Below are 17,688 nucleotides of genomic sequence, written 5' to 3' on the forward strand. Positions count from 1 at the left end.
TAAAGGATGGCAAAGCTATAATAGAACTGTCTTATGCATTTCTCACCTATCTTAAAATGACTTATCGTTGGTTTTGTTTGACTTCACAAAGTAATACTTTCTCTTTTCTCTTTTTGTTCTCGATGCTTTACCTGGCTGGATATAAATCATTCATAAAGGAAAGATATACAATGAGTAGATTGAGACAGGTATAAATCATTCTTATTTACGGTTTTCAGTTTATTCTGTTACTAATATTTTGTACTTCTTTTTCTTCATCCTATCATATAATGTTGTTAAAGATTCTCGTGCTGATGATTCTGTGACAAATAAATGACGTACAATACTGCACATTATGCTTTAAATGTTCTTTATTTACTATTACTTATTCTTACGATATTTAGTGCAACTGCCGAAGCATGTAAAAGCTTAATTTCAAATAAAATGCAGCTGCATCTTCAAAATTCTTCATTCATTACCAAAACATTTGATTTTAAGGGCGTAAACAACTGTCTTTTTCTTGTTGACAAACGTCTCTCAAGCAAAGCAAAAACGAATCAAATAACAAGTGTCAACTGATTAATAGAACCACTGCCCGTGAACGGAAAGCAGGTTCTCTCGGTTGTCGCGCTCAACGCGCACTCGATCGTCACAGTCGCGCGGTACGAAACGGTTCAAGAACCGCTTTACTGAACCGCAGCGGATCGTAACTTTGTTAAGTATAAACTTTTGTACCAATATTAAATCCAATAATGTAAAATAATGGCTAATTAGAAGGCTCGGCAATTTATCTCGGAAATGATGTCGCTCCGGGACAGCCAAGCGGGTGCATTTGCATATTTTGTTTGTGTTGTCAGGTTCTTTCTCGGATGATGGTGAACGTGAAGTGGAGATCATTCAGATTCATAAGTCTGTCGGGAATTGTTACGCCTTATTGGTCGTTCTGTGACGAAATATACGTTTATTAAGTGGATGGAAGTGGAGTTATTCTGTGCTTACTTGGCACCCGTTTTACAGGGTTTCCCACGATTTATTGGTCAGTTCCCATGATTTTTTGGTGCGTTCCCACGATTTTTTGGTCGTATCCCATAGATTTTTGGTTTGTTCCCATTATTTATTGGTATTTTCCGATTGAATATCAATACAATTGGACCAACAAATTCTGGGAAATGACCAAAAAATCGTGGGAACACACCAAAAAAATATGGAAACCCACCAAAAATTGATGGGAGCCGACCAATAAATCGTGGGAAACCCTGTAGTTGGCTTAAGATATAGGATTGATGACTAAAAGGCAGAGAACCCGTATTTGATTAACCATAAAGGTATGACGCTTTTTGGAGTGGAATGGAATATCTTTGATAACTGAGCAGGTTGGAACGTTCTGATATAAGATGGAATAGGTAGGACGAAAAGTGGCAAAATTTGGTGAAGGTGTCTATAATTCAGAAAACGATATAATTGGTAGTACATATCCGTGCAGATGTAAGTGATAGTATTAAATGAAAAAAAAAAACTGTTTTTCAGTAACAATTTGTTTACAGAAGATTTAAGCCATTTAACTAGTTCTACCAGTAGTTCTGCATTCATCGCAACCAGTAGCAATCCACTCAAGTTAGTCAATTAGGTTAGGAGGTCATTACTTCTGCTTTAATAGGGTCGAGCGTTCCCTGCTATCTTGGAGTTTATAAAGCTTCCTTTCTCTTCCAGATCAGAAGTTAATTGTAGACGCTATTTATGAGTCCAAAACCTGCACTACTTACCAGATGCTAATATCCTGATCTTGTTTGATGTTTAAACCCATTTTTATTTATTGTTACGTTTTTCTGGTCCTAGCAACGATGTATCTTCACAAATGATGTAAAACTGGTAGCAAGGGGTCTTGAACGCGGCTGGATGCCAATACGGCATGAGAGAAAATACAATTGCTGCTCTACATCAGGTGACAGTGCTGTAATATGTTTATTTTGACATAAGCAATAGCATGATTTTGCACCGATTTCACAACAGGACGGTCACTGCAGGTATTCAACATGATTGACGATCACCCACTGCTTTCTGACATTGAGCCAATGTATGAAAAACTTTCACCTTTTCCTCTGTACACCGTTATCGCCTGGAATTTCGGAAAATAAATCAATCAATTGGTAAACTATTTCTTTGAATTTGAGAAATATGACCCGTAATTTCGCTTCTAAGCATTGTTTTCAATATTGACACTTCTTGTCCTAACAACATGTCCTAATGTATCATGCGTTGAAAGAAAAGAGAGAGTTTTAAATCATAGACAAGAATTTATGGAAAAAAACACGAATACTGTCACTGGAAATCTTATAAATAAACTTCGAAATATATTTCGGGATAGTAAAATGACAGAGAGCTAGATGTAAATTCCCACCATTCCTTTGAAATATAGTTGCGTTTAATCTGACGCATGCAAACGCATGGTTGAAACATAATCTCCATTTCCTTTTAATTCTTTATTTTGCTTCCCTTGCACGTGTTCGAGTAACCCCTTTTCGTTTTTTAAACTTGTTAAACAACTCGACAAATAATATCGTGGTGGTACGCAAGGTAAGGTACGCATCAAAACTAGTTAACGTGACCTGTGCATTAAATGCTGCTATGTTGTGACAACTTGGGTATGAACGTTTACCCTAAGGCACTCGTAGCCTCAAGCGCTCTTCTTTGCTCAGAAGTGAAGGGGTTAAACAGGAAGAATGTCATTACATACATACATTAACACAATAGACAAAATGAATAGTTTTTTTTTTGTTATTTAAATTGGTACATATTTTTGCATAAAACATTAATATTATGTTTTGTGAATTTCGTGACTCCTATTTAAAATAAATGTAAAATTATTTTGCCTGTGTAGTTGGAATCAGTACGAGTAAATTTTATAATTTGTCCCACAAAAGTAGCAGTAAGAAAAGTTACTATGTTTTGTTCTTTTATTTGGCGTAACGTCCTCCGCGGACATGCTGGTCTATACAGGCTTTCGACACTTAATTCATTACCACGCAGCCGGATAGTCAATCCTTGCTACGGGGGACGGTCCATTCTAGGATTGAACCCATGACGGGCATGTTATTGTGTCGTTCAAGTTGACGACTGTACCACGGGACCGCCCCATACTATGTTTTGTATATCTTTCGAAACTCAACCATTTATTATTTAATCTATTCACATATGCACCAAAAGCATGTGGAAATGGCTAACATTTAAATGGGTATTTTTTCATCCAGTATTCTGTAGGACTTGTATGCATCTGTAGAAAAAAAAGGTTTATTGATTGAAATTGTATATTTACAAGATTTTATGTAAAAATTTGCTTGTACTACAATGCTTTTAAAACCACATAAAAATCGTGAATGTATTTAAAAAAATCTCAGATAGTCTTGCATTTACAACAAGTATTTACTTGACAAACCAATTGTTCGTGATTTTCTTCACTAAAATTAAAGAAAAGCCACCGTATACTAGTTACTCAGATTATATTTCATTTCCTCAGCGTCTTTTCACGTTCGCTCTTTTAGAAGCGAACCCTACAAAATACCCTACGAAAACGGCGACAAATTGTTCTTGTCGATGTTTATCAAATTATACGGTGTTTGTATTGTTTGTGTGATTGAAAATTACAATTGTCATGAATGTATTCAAATACCTTGAAGAATTTAAAAAATGATTGCTACAAGGGTAAAAAATGTAAGACTTACAGACAAAAATAGGTGCGAGTCAAAAATTGATACTCACTGTAAAAAATTGATGCCTTAGAGGGAAAAATTGAAGCGTACTGTCGAAATGTGATGCCTTAGAGGCATTTGATGCGCACTATCATAAATTGAAGCCTTAGAGCCAAAATTTGGTAGCTACGATTGTACAACAAATCGTCTGAATTAGAAATTTGCGACATAAAATAGTAGAATAGTAATAAAAACTTTCAATATATCTCGGTTTACAAAAACTGTTTGTTAAAAAAGCCATTTAAAACAATCATTATATTTTAGGGCCATTTAGACAGTTGATAATAATATTCGTTACAATCCATCATATGTTCAACCTAATGATTTCCAAAATAACCATACTTTAAATATTTTACCATCAACGAAGGCAGCGGGAGAACTTTTGCAGCCAAAGGCTATTTGTGCGAGTGCCATAAACTACACCCCTACTGCATTTCCTGCGGCCACAATAAATCACCACCATTAATGTCAAGAATATCGTGCTAACCGTCAATCTGCCGTCCATCAGTGGCCAAAAACTGTCCTACTTGGAATCGCGCAAAGCATCAGTGGTACCCACACAAACACACACACACACATACGATAGCGTGACAGAAAAACAACGCAACCGTTAGATGCAGGACAAAACCGGTGCTAGGAGAAGGAGGAGGATATAAAAAAGCAATAATTTTCACCAATACCAGCACGAAAAGGCTGAAGAGGTATTCACGCGCTGGCACCTTGCTGACGATCGTTTGACTGATTATAAGTTACGATAAAGATCTGTGCCTGGGGGATGTATGCCATTGGCCATGTGGCGTATAAAATATGGATCACTCCACCAATCCTTCGTTTTCGTTTGCTTCCTTGCTGCACAGAAGCAGTTGGAGTAGAAGGGAGGGATTGACTGATAAAATTGATTGAAAACGTTAATTTTATAAAACTGCCTATAGTGTAACGTATCAAGGCGCTAGCCTGTGTGGAGTAGAGTATCTGCAAATTGGTGCAGCATTACACAGAAGCGCATCACAACGTGCCACTGGTTTTCAACAAGCGAAACTGTGCGAGAATCGTTGAAGATGGATTCATAAATTCCGACAAAGCAAAGGCTAGACAGTTAGCCACGGCCCGAAGTCAACTTACGGAAATGCATCATAGCTTCAAATGAGTCGTAGACATAACATCATAATTGCTCAAAATGAGGCCCCGTGTTCGTTGCTGCTCTAAAGAGTGTCTACTGACCTTTTCTGTCAATCTATTCTCTTTTTTTATTTTAAATTTAACAGTCAATGTCAGACCTAAACGTTTTTTTCGCAATAAAGAGGATAACGGATAACAAACTTAAACGCATACAGTGGCTTTGTCTGTATTTTGTTGTTTTGAAAAATTATAAGTAAATTCGTACTATTTCAAATCGAATAGCTGCTGAACACATTGCTTAATTGTTGTAGTTAAAAATTTGAAGTTAGTTGTAGTTCAAAACAAGTAGTTAAATTTTTTATTTTTTTTATATTTTAACGTGTTTTGTACACATATTTGCCACTTAACGATGCTAATTGTCTATCTTTTATTCTTTTTAAATAGCCTGCTTCCTTGTTTTTTAACTAGATTTAAAATTCTGACGGCACTGTAGCGTAAAACATTTTGTTTGATTACTTGTATTGATTCAAAAACTCATTTTATATTCATTTCTGAAACAATACCATGAAATAAGGACATGAAGCTCCGAAACACTTGCTGTATCGCTTTCGATGCACTAGATCATATAATTTTCCCTGCGCAATATAATTCCATCAACCTTCAGGTGATTACGATCGCTGTCTTCCCATCGGACTTCAGCAGACGCGATCAGCAGCGGAAGGGCGACCGGAAGTGACGAACAGCAACCTGAGTGGAGTAAAAACCATAATTCATTCATTTTTACAACCGTCACTTAGAGCGCACGCTCCACTTTTTTCGCACTCCGGACTCCAGCGAGATGCAATGATGCGATGCTCAAAAGGGCGGGACAAGGTGGAGCGACGGTGTGTCGAGATTCACCAACACATCATAGCAACTTCATCCAGGCAGTACCAGTGGAGTGGCCTGTGTAAGCAAATACATAACACAGGCAGCAACCGTATTTGCCGACGGCATTTGGTTGCACGGGAACTTACTGCCCTTTTTTGGCGTTTAATTTGATATCATACTTCAACGAGCGGAGTGTTAACGAATAATGCGGACTTGAGTCAATAATGAAAATTTTAGTTTTATTTGCAAAACATTGCAAAACACTGAATGTGTGTATCTTTTTATAGCATTCCCAGCCTAACACATATTCTCTACGTTGATTCCGGTAGCTTTATGACGGTTGTTCGTGTCACTTAAAGAAACATTTCTGAAGCGTCACGACACGGGCAATCTGGGTGCGTTGTGGCGAGAGCGAGTGAGATGAAATGTTTATGTTGAGGTTTTTTGCCTCCCTGTCCTTCCTATGCAGAGGGTAAATTTGCATAGAATCGCTTCACAGTGGTTAAGTGCGATTTCTCCTCATGGCTGTGCGTTCGGCCTTTACAGTGGTGTGAGTGGTTAGCAATAGCACGAACTTCCCCTGAGTAGTGCGTTTTCCTGGTGCTGTAGGGGAAACTCACCCTACGGAACTGTCTGTGTGTGTGTGTGTACTGCTTAGGGGTGAGTTACCCTTCGGTAACTCAACGTGCTCGTGCACTAACACCGATGCAGTCCGTTCCCCCTCGAACGTTCCATGCACGCACACACTCTCGCACAGATGCAGGTGGTAGCAGCGAACCTCTCGTTCAAAAGATGGTCTAAGGGGGGGAAGAAGTGCCATAGCCTCCTTTTCACGTTCACTGCTCCTTAATACGCTTGATCAAAAACGCAGAAACCGACACGGTCGTGTGTGTATTTTCCACACAAAATCCGATCGAACTGGTCAACCTGGCCGGCAGCCCCCCACCCTCACCCTCTCTAGTGATGCACAAAACCCAAAAGCTGGCTGGGTGGGGAATGGGAACAGATGGGCATCAAAATGCACCGTGCCACACCGAAGCATCACCATCCACCGAGGTGGGGGGGGGGGGGGGTGAGTATAGGTCAGAGTGGGAAGACATTTCGCACAAACAACAAACCATACCAGCGAACATTTTGTCCGGCAAACCGCGGGTTCAGTCGCTTTCGGACGCGATCGGTTTTTGCATCCCTGCGCAACAAGAAGGTTACGTCCGCGGTTCGCCGGCTAGTCGGTGGGCGAAAACAGTCGGTGTGTGTGTCGGTAGTTTTCGAGGGTGAGGAGGGAGCGGGAAGGAAGGGTGAAGTGACGCGTGGTGAGAGTCATAAAAAGAAACATATGATTTATGTCGTACCGTTCATCGACTGTCTGATCGACCCCCAACCGTGGGCGGGAAAAGGGGGGCCAGTAGAGGGAGAAGGAGAGAGAGAGGAGGGAACCCGCTGATGATGGTGATTGTGTTCATGTGTTTATGTGTGTTTCTTGAGCAGTGTTTGTGTGATGGTGTGTGTGTGTGTGCAAGTGTGTATTTGTAAAATAAGAAACCGTTCGCGCCTGTTGGAGCGTTTCCATTCCATCCGTTTCCTGTTGAGCGAGCAAGGAACGAATCGAACGGTAAGAAACATCCCCAACCCAACCCAGCCGGTACGGATTGGGGGAAAATTTTCGTCTCAAGATTTTGATGAGCACAAGGAGGATGATGAGTTGTGGATGACAATTGCCAATTGATGGATTTAAGTACAACGAACTGAGTATTTCAAATTTTAATTTAAAACATAAATCGAATCGAATTATTTTTAGCGAAAAGAATTTATTTTCCATTTTTCTGAAATGCTAAGTACAACACATCCAAACAAAAGAAGCTACTCCAAGTATCCGATCTATTACCAATGCTGCCAAAAATAACAAGTGGCACGCGACCAAACTCACGTTTTGCCCGGCTTTAGCTGACACGCTTTGCTGCTACTTAAAATAAAACAAAAACGACTTATAAAATCACATGTTTCTTCTATCCTCTCATGGCGTACTTCTAATCTCCTCTTTACGGAGCGGATATGATATGGAGTACCAAGTGAATCGGCAACCAAGTGGGAAACTGTGGATGTGGGCTATATACTAGAAGCGACAGGAGAGAGAGAGAGATAGAGATAGAGAGAGAGAGAGAGAGAGAGAGAGAGAGAGAGAGAGAGAGAGAGAAACAAATGTCATACAATTGAAGTCATCCCACGTACCTTTTTGTTTCTGATGAAAAATTGGCTAGTAGTTATTAAACTGACAATAAAGCTGTATCTACCAAGTGTCAATAAAGCAGTATAGCCACAAACCCGAATACTACGAAGTAGTAACGAGAGAATGCCAAGCCAAACGGATGTACAAGAAACCAAAGTGTATAGAAGGAGAGCTACAAACCTACCCATCCTTCAATCGAACCGACCAGCAGGAAGAGCAAAATAAGAGTGTGAAATCCAAGTTAACTCGATAAGTGCGATATAGAAAACAGATTAGTCACGGTGAGAATGGGGACAGGGGGGAAGGGGTCGTTGCAGACAACGTCATCGACTACAGGAGCCGGTGTGCGTAAGCCGGCTCATGGCAGCCTGAGTTTTTGCGGAGAAAAAAAGAGAGAGCGAGCGAGGGAGAGAGAGAGAGAGAGAGAGAGAGAGAGAGAGAGAGAGACAGAAAATGAGTGCGTAGCGTAAAAATGTTCCAACATTTCTCCCGCAACCCGTTCTGCCGTCGTGCCCAAACGCCGTGGAAAACGAAGTATGACCGCGGGACTGTTGAATTAGTGTTTACGGATTTTCCACTCCTTTATGAACTGGTCTATATATCGGGCTGGGAGGGGAAGGGGATGTTGGGGGTACTGCTTTCAATGGATTTTGTTGTTGCCGTGTGTTTCAGCTATCATTTATGTTTTCTGTGTTGTTTTCTTTATTTTAGGAATGCATTTGTTTCCATTTGCATAGTATTGTAGCATTATGCTACAATTGATTTTGGTATTTTATTGTAAACATTCCTCAGCACTTAAAATAAAATTGAATGAAACGCGAAAGACATTTTTTGAGGTTGAGGACGAGAAAATTATAAAAGATGCATGAGTTGTTCTTCCTCGCCGATAGATGGCAGCACTAATCGTTAAAAAATGCAAACACACATAAGGCGTTCAATTTATACATTGGGTTGGATTTCATGTAAATATTTGAGTAAAGTACTTCGTTTCGAGAGATTTTTAATACAATACTACAACATTCAATCAATTCCATTCTGAGGTTGCGTTGAGATGATTAATGGGAAGATTCTAATAATTATTTCTTGCTGTTTCTTCCTTGTCATACATAAAATGAGCGAATAGAAGATGGAATTTGATAGCTCTATTTTTGGGATTGTAAAGTATTAAAAAAAGGATTTTTTAATAAACTATTAAAAACAAACTAGCATTGCCATCTCTTTGCAAATGCACTCAGATTCGTGCAGCAAAAATATCTAAATAAGAGTAGTAATTACGTTGGTGTCATCTCCTATTCATTAAACCTTCATCAGCGGGTACAGTTGATTGCAAAAGAGTGCGTTTTCCATTGAGTGAGCCAATGTTAAAAAATCATCTTAATGTGTATCATTTTTTTCTCATTCAATAATGTCAATTTAATGATAAAACAATCAGTGATGGACTGGAATTTAAATCATTAAAGATGCGTTACACTGTACGCACAGCCCTAATTGTGTGCATATGAAATGCAAGTAACTGTCTCACGTTTGTTTTTATCTCAAAGCGTTTCGGGCGTATCCGAATCAACTCATTCGTGTCAGACAAAAAGCGATATTATCGCTCAATTTTATCGCTCAACAGAGAGACATTTTTTTTCTTCTTTTTTTGTTCTGAATTGTAAATCACTTGCAATCATGCAAATGAGGAACGTCTAGATAAAAATCAATGAAAAAAACCAAATGGTATCATTCTCTCGATTGATTGATAGACAGCTGTATCAAAACGATTGATAAAATCGACTGCAAAAGTCAACATTTGCAAAACCTAACCATGGACAATATAGCCTTTGTAAGTTTAAAATAGAGTTTGTTACATTTTAAACATTTTATATCCAATTATTTAAAAAACATTGCATGCATATCTATCAGCCTCAGCTTGAAAACTTGGCAAGTTATTTGGCGTGAAATATCACGACAACAATGACTGATCCCGATCCCGGTTATGGTTCCATCCGCTGCCACCCGACATCAACCTCACGGATGGAAAGCGAAAGGTTGACACATTTGCAACGAATTTCACTCATTCCGCACATATCCCACATCCCGGATGAAACATTGAAGCGGACGGTGATGCAATGGAACCGAAACCGTTTAATCAATGGAACGTCACGTTTCGCAGGACATTACTGTCAACTATAAATCAGTGCATCACGTACGGGGAGCGCTTGGGATTGGTCGTGATCGCTCCGGAGTTCCGGTGCATTTTGGTCTTATCTCCGCTTGGCTTTTGCTTACTGCATGCTTCCTGCATTCTTCATCCACTACCGTTCATAGGCGAGCCAAATCTGTAACATGGTGGAGGTAATGCTGGTTAAATACCATCGTTGCAGTAGCGGACGAAGGGACACGAGCGAAGGAGTTGAATGTTATCGGAAAATTTATGACGCATTCAGAAATTAGAGCTGCTCATCGGCATGATTTTGCAAGTGACAAGCACTATGAAGGATGGCTGAAGTGGCACATGCCGACACCTGCGAGAGGAATACTTAAGCGCTTGCCAAGGCCATAGCGGATTGCACAATAATTGGCTCATATGCTAGCCAAAATTTCATTGAAAAGTAGTTGTTGTTAGCCTGTAGCCAAAATTCCAAATTTAAAATACTGTTCAATTCGATACAATTATACATAAATCAATTCAAACCAATGAAATCAATCAAAACTCAAGAACTTTCATCATTTTTAGATAATTAACAACTCATAAACTGCAGAATGTAGAGCCGTTGCCTTGCTCAAATGATTGAAATTTTATTTTCAATTGAAAAGCTTTTGAAACACCATCAAATTCAAAACGACCGCTTTTGGACTATCCCAACGGAACCGAACCATCCGTAAAACACTCACAAAAGGAATTTCCACAGCGTCAAATAAGTCACCGCTCTGCTTTGCGCCATCGAATGTGGCGGTCGGTATCAATAAAAGCGTTCAGCTGAAGCGTTGAGCAGGTCTATAAATTTGCTTATCAACGCTTCAATTCGATGCGCTTTCGTACAGCAGTCTCGTTTGAATGAAGCCGCACAGCGTTCCCATTAGTGTGAGGCTGTTGTACCGGCTGGCTGGACAACGGTGAAAGATTGATGGTGTCTTGCAGCAGACGGGAGAGGGAGAACAACAAGATCGCCGGGATGATCATTTGAGGCTGTTTTGATGAAACTCTCATCCCGTGGATTATAATTTACATTAGCAGTCGTTCGAAATGAAACCCATTTCGGGCTCGATGGATTTGTGATGCGGCTTGTCGATCGTGTTGTTTTAATCAGGTTCGCCACAGCAATTTCCTGTCCAGCGGTCGCCTTGATTCGGCCTGCGACATCGCTTAGCATCTTGGCCGATCGGCCGATCAGTTCAGCAGCATGGTAGCATGGGAATCGGTTTGAGGTATTGAGAACGACACCGATTCAATAACAATAAATCCACCGCCAGACGCTTAATTCGATCGTCTTCTTCCCGATTGCAGGGCAAAGCGAAGAGAATGGCTGGCGGTGGAGCAGGGATAAGATGGGCTCTTAATTTGTGATCATGGCCCGATCATTGCTGGTTCTGGTGGCTGGAAATGGCTCAGCCTGGACCAATGGTCGCTACAGGCCAATGGCGATGGATGGTAGATGGCGAAGGAGCCTTGTGATCGTAAAGTTGGTGAGCCTCCCTTCGGAAAGGAGCGAATGGCAGTGTGGGTCAATGAAATGTTGATTAACATTAATATCCACCACACTCTCCGTGTATGTGGCGTTCCGCAGCGATTCGTTTGATGGTCCGACCGCGGAACGGTGAATGTGACGAGTGGAGCGTGATGGCTGCTTTGCTGACCGGGTAGCGAGCGACATAATTTGTGAGCTTAAGAAAAATCTGTTTTTATCATATTTTCGGTGTATTCATGACATAAATTTTTGAAAAACATCAACCAGAGCTTGGAAAGAGCTTCGATTGTTGAAAAAAACTGTATAACATATATGATTGGATGAGTGATGATTCGTGAGAGAATGAAAGAGTAGTGGATGCCTTATAGTGTTACACATAAGCCAAATCTATTTGAGAAAAGCTATTATTTTAATTGTATCAACATCATACCAAATTGGCATCTGCTCAAAACTGTAATGTCATATGGTATATACTCTCAACTGTTTAAATCACAAAATGGCAGAGAGTGGTAGTCATACACAGACAACCTGTGGCAAAAGTTATTTCAAGTTAAAGATGTGTTGTTTAAAGGATCTAGAAGAAAATCAAGTTCAGCAATGAACATGATGCAAGCAAACAATATCGAAATGTTCATTTAAATAAATAAATGAAAATAAAGTATCTAAGTTATTCTAAGCAAATGGCCCTCAGTTTCCAGCAAAAGTTCTCGTACAGGACCACAAAGGATTATCCTCAAAAGTCTTGTTATTCTACCTTGCTCCATGACGTCGACAAGCTCCACCAGTCGTCCACCATTCCAGGACGTCATGCCACACGATGAGATATTGAAACGCACTGGCCTGTCGGTTTATGTCTCAGCTGGAGGACAATCCGGTCCCATGTTGTGGTAGAGCATGCATGAGAGCAAAAAACATCTTGTATTCCATTACCCCCACTGTGAGGTGCACTTTCCACTGCACGATTGAAGAGCAGAAATCGGACGTAACGGATGGGAAGCGTATTAAGGACGATCGAATTAAGAGCTTTTTGCTTTGATGAGGATAAGATTTGTTGCCACTGCATTTGCTTTTCTCGATGATGCTTACCAATCGATGGAAAATTATGTATTTCTCTTCGATCGAAAGAACACGACAGAGACTGGGGAGGGTTGACAAACGTTCCATTCGTGTTTGAGTGTATCGGTTGTTTTAAGAAGATGGACGTTCGTTTTGTGGAATTGGGACAAAGATAAGTGATTGGAAGTGGAGGCGTATGATTTGAAAGATGAAAGGCAAGGCGGGTAGCAAGAAGAGGCCTGATTTTGAAGAGATACAGAACACATTTCTAGAATGTTGAATCTTAATCTGTACACTATGATGTATTCTGGACAAACCGAAACTGAATAAGGTTGATTGGGTGTTTGTGTATAATGCGATTGTTGTGATTAGTTTGGAAGTTTATCGGATGCAACATATTAATCCACATCAGCAGAAATAGAATAGGCTCTAAGAAGTTAAAAGGCATTTTTGAAGCATGGTTCGTTGGCTTATGAAAATTCAAAAAATCAACTGAATTATTCGTTTGCTTGCTGCATTTTTTTTGTTTCAGTACAACTGCTGATTTCGAGCAAAATTTCTTCATTTCAAGATATAAAAAGAATCAACAACGATGAGCGTAGGATCCATCAAAAGGCTTCAACGTCAGCTGATAACATGTCAAACAGTATGAAGAACGGATATTGGAACCAGCAAGCGTTCTTTCAAACAAATCGACATTCCCGAGAGAGTGCAACAAAACACAAAAGGAAGTTTGCAATTCAAACCACAACATAAAACCAAAGAGAAAAGCTTTTCGTTGCTTTGTCGTTGATGGATCCGCCGTTTCTTGGAGTATGAGAATGATTTTGATTTGTGTCAGCAATCGGATTGGAATAATACATCAAAACCTTGGTTGTTTGCTATGGGAAATCAATTGTTCACTCTTTGGTGTGAGAGGTTCTGATATGTGACGATATGGGTAGTGTTCGTCATGGTATCTAGCTCACTATTTAGGAAAGGCTTTGGCAATCTTCAAAGTGAGGTTGCGCTTAATATATTTGATAACTACTTTTTACGAGATCTGCTTGTCAAAACTCACCCTCATGCTGTCAAGCTGTAAGGACAAATGCAAGCCTTTGAATGCCATCTGTTGGTGCCTTGACCTTGTGATGTGACGACAAAACTCAAACTGGGAAACAGCCACCTTCAGACACATGGAACATCAAACGTTTTATTTTATTATTTCCGGATAATAATGTCACGCAGATTAGGCCCGGAGCAATATGTCTGAGTCTGACGGTAGAACGGTAGAACGTACCGGTGTCTGTACAATAATCTATTAGAACAAATGCAGAGCCGTTGTGATGAAATCACTATGAGCAGTAGGTGGGGTGTGTTTTCCTGAAGCAAAATTACTAAACAAGAAGGGATTCCAATCTGAAAGACAATAGGGTAAAGGATGATAGTTGTATGGAAAAATAGAAAAAAGTAATAAAACAATGAAGGACAGAATGAAACAAAATGAGTAAAAAATGTATGTTTAATATTAATGTTATGAAACGTTCTCTTGTTTATACGATGTCATTTGGTTTGGTCGAGATAAAGTTTAACTTATTGCCAAAGACATGTCCCTATTCAGTTAATCTATGTAATAACAATCAAAGAAAAATAATTGCAAACGTTTGCATTTCATGCATTCTAAAGCAAAAACTAATAGGGATTGAACACAAATGATTTTTCTTCAATAAACTTATCCTCTTCGAACCCTTTTCAACGATCCATGCATGTCTTCAGGATCCATCAAGAACTGGTGCTGTTGTAACTCCCCGGTCAGTTGCATCTACGATGACTCATTTCGCGAATAAATCTGCAACATAAGATGGAGTTGTAGAGGTGTGAAAAGTTGTTCTGAAGAGCGTGAAGCAGCAGTTGCAACTGGCCGCTTGAGAAGTGTTGCAGCATATTCATTGATTCCAGCGAACAGTGAACCACTGTCAACTGTCAGTCAGTCGGTGTAGTATGTGTGATTGACTAATGGTTGAGTCATTGGAATATGACTTTAAGTCACGTTTCCAGGAGTTATCCATCGCTAGCGAAACACCATGTATACACACTCTCATTGAGCAGAGCCACGAAAGCCCAAGGCTGTCAAAATGCAACCGTACTATTGATGCACGAAATCAATGATTCCAATGGCAAGCAAATGCCTCCAGTTAGCCGGAATGAGGGCAAGCCAATCCATTTGTAACCACAATTTGCGTTTTATTGCGTCGATGTTCCTTCCCAATGAGTATTGGGTGGGAACAGGAGCGGCTCGGGTGTCTAGGTTTACGGTCGAGTGTCGTGAGCAGAGCCTTCACCGTGCAACAGGTTGATTTTCGCGCGAGTTTCGCTTTCTACCGTTGAGACCGTCCCCGTGCGAGGAGTTGCAAGTCGTGCCGGAGCGTTGTACGCGCGCGAGAAAACGCTGCAGTGCCTGCGTGGATGCGTGACTTTCTTTGTTTTGCCAGCTCAAAAACTGTTTACCATATTTTGAATGAATTATTTATGATGGACAAAGAGCCTTTTGGGGGAAATGTTCGCACTTGGTTAGCACAAGTTGAACGATGATGATACACGGTCGTTGCAGGAAGACACAAACAGGTTCCGGTTTAACATGTGTTCCGACAATTTGCCGAAAAATCCATGTGGAACCCAAACAAGTACGTGGTTGTGGATCAATTAGGACCATTACGAAGTTGGTGAGCAACTTGTTACACATTACAACCAAGGGATATACAGTTTTTGTAACGAACAGTTTTTGTAAACAGCTTTGTAAATAATGCATCACCAAATATGATGTTATATCTTATCTGATATGAGGAAGACATTGAAGTGCAGATTGTGTCTGCAATATGTGAAAATCAGCAAAGCGTCTCGACTGTCTGAACCAACGGGATCATGACCTTGTCGATTATCACCCGTCAATAGCTCTTACAAAGTTGAAAATTTGCATAATCTGAAGCAAACGCGGGGATGAAATATTGATGCTTGTAGATGAGCTGTGGCATGAAATTGTCGCTTGATGATGGAGCATTTTTACATTGGATAAGGAGTTCTTCTGTCAGCTTCTGTGCTACTTAAATGTGAAGAGGATAGATGGATATTCCAGCTGATGGGTTTTATGATCGAAAAGGTGATTAAAGAACACTGTTATCTGCAATATGAGGTAAATCGGACAGTTTGGACGATCTAAAGAGCATCTTTCAATACTATTATCGTCGATGGACCATGTCATTTTGGCAGTGTTGTCAATATATAGCTGTCAGTCTCACACATCCTACGGATGATTGAAATCATTTGCTTTTGTGGTATGAAATCAATTCCATCCAAAGTTACCAATCAATGTGGAAAATAAGGTTCTTATGGAGTACATAAGTGAGGTGAATGTATAACCGGCTGGAAATATTGCCAAAAGTTTAAGGATTTTTGCAGTTAGATATCTGCATTATGATCTGCATAGTTATGGCATAAAATTGTAGGTTTTCTATTAAGAATTTAAAAATAAAGTACATTAAGAACGATGCATATCTTACAGATGCGACTTACAGCTACATGCATGCATCAAGTGTCACTCATAATTAACGAATTGAACTGGCCTCCAGCGGCTCACATCATAACGGGTTTCATCAGCTGACTTGATGTTGGTATAACCAACCGACCCAACCACACCCAAACTCCCATCCCTATCATCTTCCAAGACTCAACATACCTGGCGATAACTCCAGCTCCGTCGAACGAGATGACACGTTGCTTTGCATCCGATTGATTGACAAGAAGTTTTGCATCGGGCCAGTCCAAGCGAACGAAGGAAATGATGCATCAACCAGAGGAGCATGTACCGCAGTGGACAGTTAATCCGCCATCATTGATCTTATTTCGAATTGCTTGACGTCCGTGCCCGTTCCACCAAGCTCGGCTTTTGCATGCGCGCGAATTCATTGATGTCACATCGATTGGCAACGTTTGGCGCTGGGTGAAGCAACTGGGGGAACCTCGCGACGCACACACAGAGAAATTGCAACGTCCAACTACATGTAATCGAAAAAACTTTATTCGCTGCAAACACTTCCTCGAAGCACCATCAGCAGTCCCGGTTGCGAGCGGTAAAATAGCATTAAAATGTCAAACGTGTGATGATTTGTTTGATTGATAAGGGTTCTGGCCGCAGTGCTGGCGAGGGCAGCAGCGGACAGTGCTTTTTTATGAGCCCGTGCGTGTGCGTGTGCGTGTGTGTATCGCGATATTTATTTTTTGCTGAACTGTCCGTTTGCTTGCTCAGCCGCGCTCGGGCCCGGGACCAATCTCGTCCATCAACGTCAGCACTTGAGCTGTCTCGTTGATTTCGCTGTCGATCGAGTTGCATGCAAATGCCGAACCATTTGCCACCTCTGTTCGGTTCGGTTTATTGTGGAGGAGGGTGGTGGAGGTGGGTGGGTGTGAAAGTGGGACGCAATGGGAGACATGATATCCAGCTGGACGGGCAGGAAGATCAGATCGATCAAAGGTGAAGCCAAAAGGGGGGTGCATGGATGGGCCGTCGTGTGTGTCAGAAGACATCAAAAGGCTGTTTTTGTTTTGCTGCTGCTCAGCTGGCCAGATAGGAGAATTGGTCAAATCCATCAATTTGTGTTCTTTATTTCCTCTGAACTAAGGAAACAACACTCTTCAGAAGTATACAATGAACACGTGACATGTTTATTACTTTATCTAGAGCTCTTCGTCGAAATGGTGTATAGTTCGATGTAAAAGTGTTTCCAAATATATATATATTCTGTTTAATTAAGTGACCCTCTTCCTTCTCCTTTGCACTCAAACATCAAGCTTCTTTTTGATTTTGGTTATGTTTTGCATAAATCCATTCCTTGCTCACTCGTATCGTATTCCCATCGTCCATCGATGGCTGTCCAATGTTCGAGGCCGGGTTTATAATTATTTAATCAAACAGATTTATTCCCATCGATTCGAACCGAAGCGTGTTTTATTTGTGCGGCGATGAGTTTAATGTGTATCGAGTTTA

At 40.5% G+C, this 17,688-nt stretch overlaps 1 protein-coding gene across 1 annotated transcript in view; it reads left to right on the top strand.

Moving 5' to 3' along the window:
• Positions 1-6,888: 6,888 nt before the first annotated feature.
• Positions 6,889-17,688, top strand: part of LOC121595243 (protein tiptop) — a 177,114-nt gene continuing 166,314 nt past the window's right edge. Inside the window, exon 1 of the mRNA XM_041919052.1 lies at positions 6,889-7,326. The gene's annotated coding sequence lies outside the window, so the exon portion shown is untranslated. The remainder of the gene's footprint in view (positions 7,327-17,688) is intronic.

The sequence above is a fragment of the Anopheles merus genome, chromosome 3R, assembly GCF_017562075.2.
Source record: "Anopheles merus strain MAF chromosome 3R, AmerM5.1, whole genome shotgun sequence".
Lineage (NCBI taxonomy): Eukaryota > Metazoa > Arthropoda > Insecta > Diptera > Culicidae > Anopheles > Anopheles merus.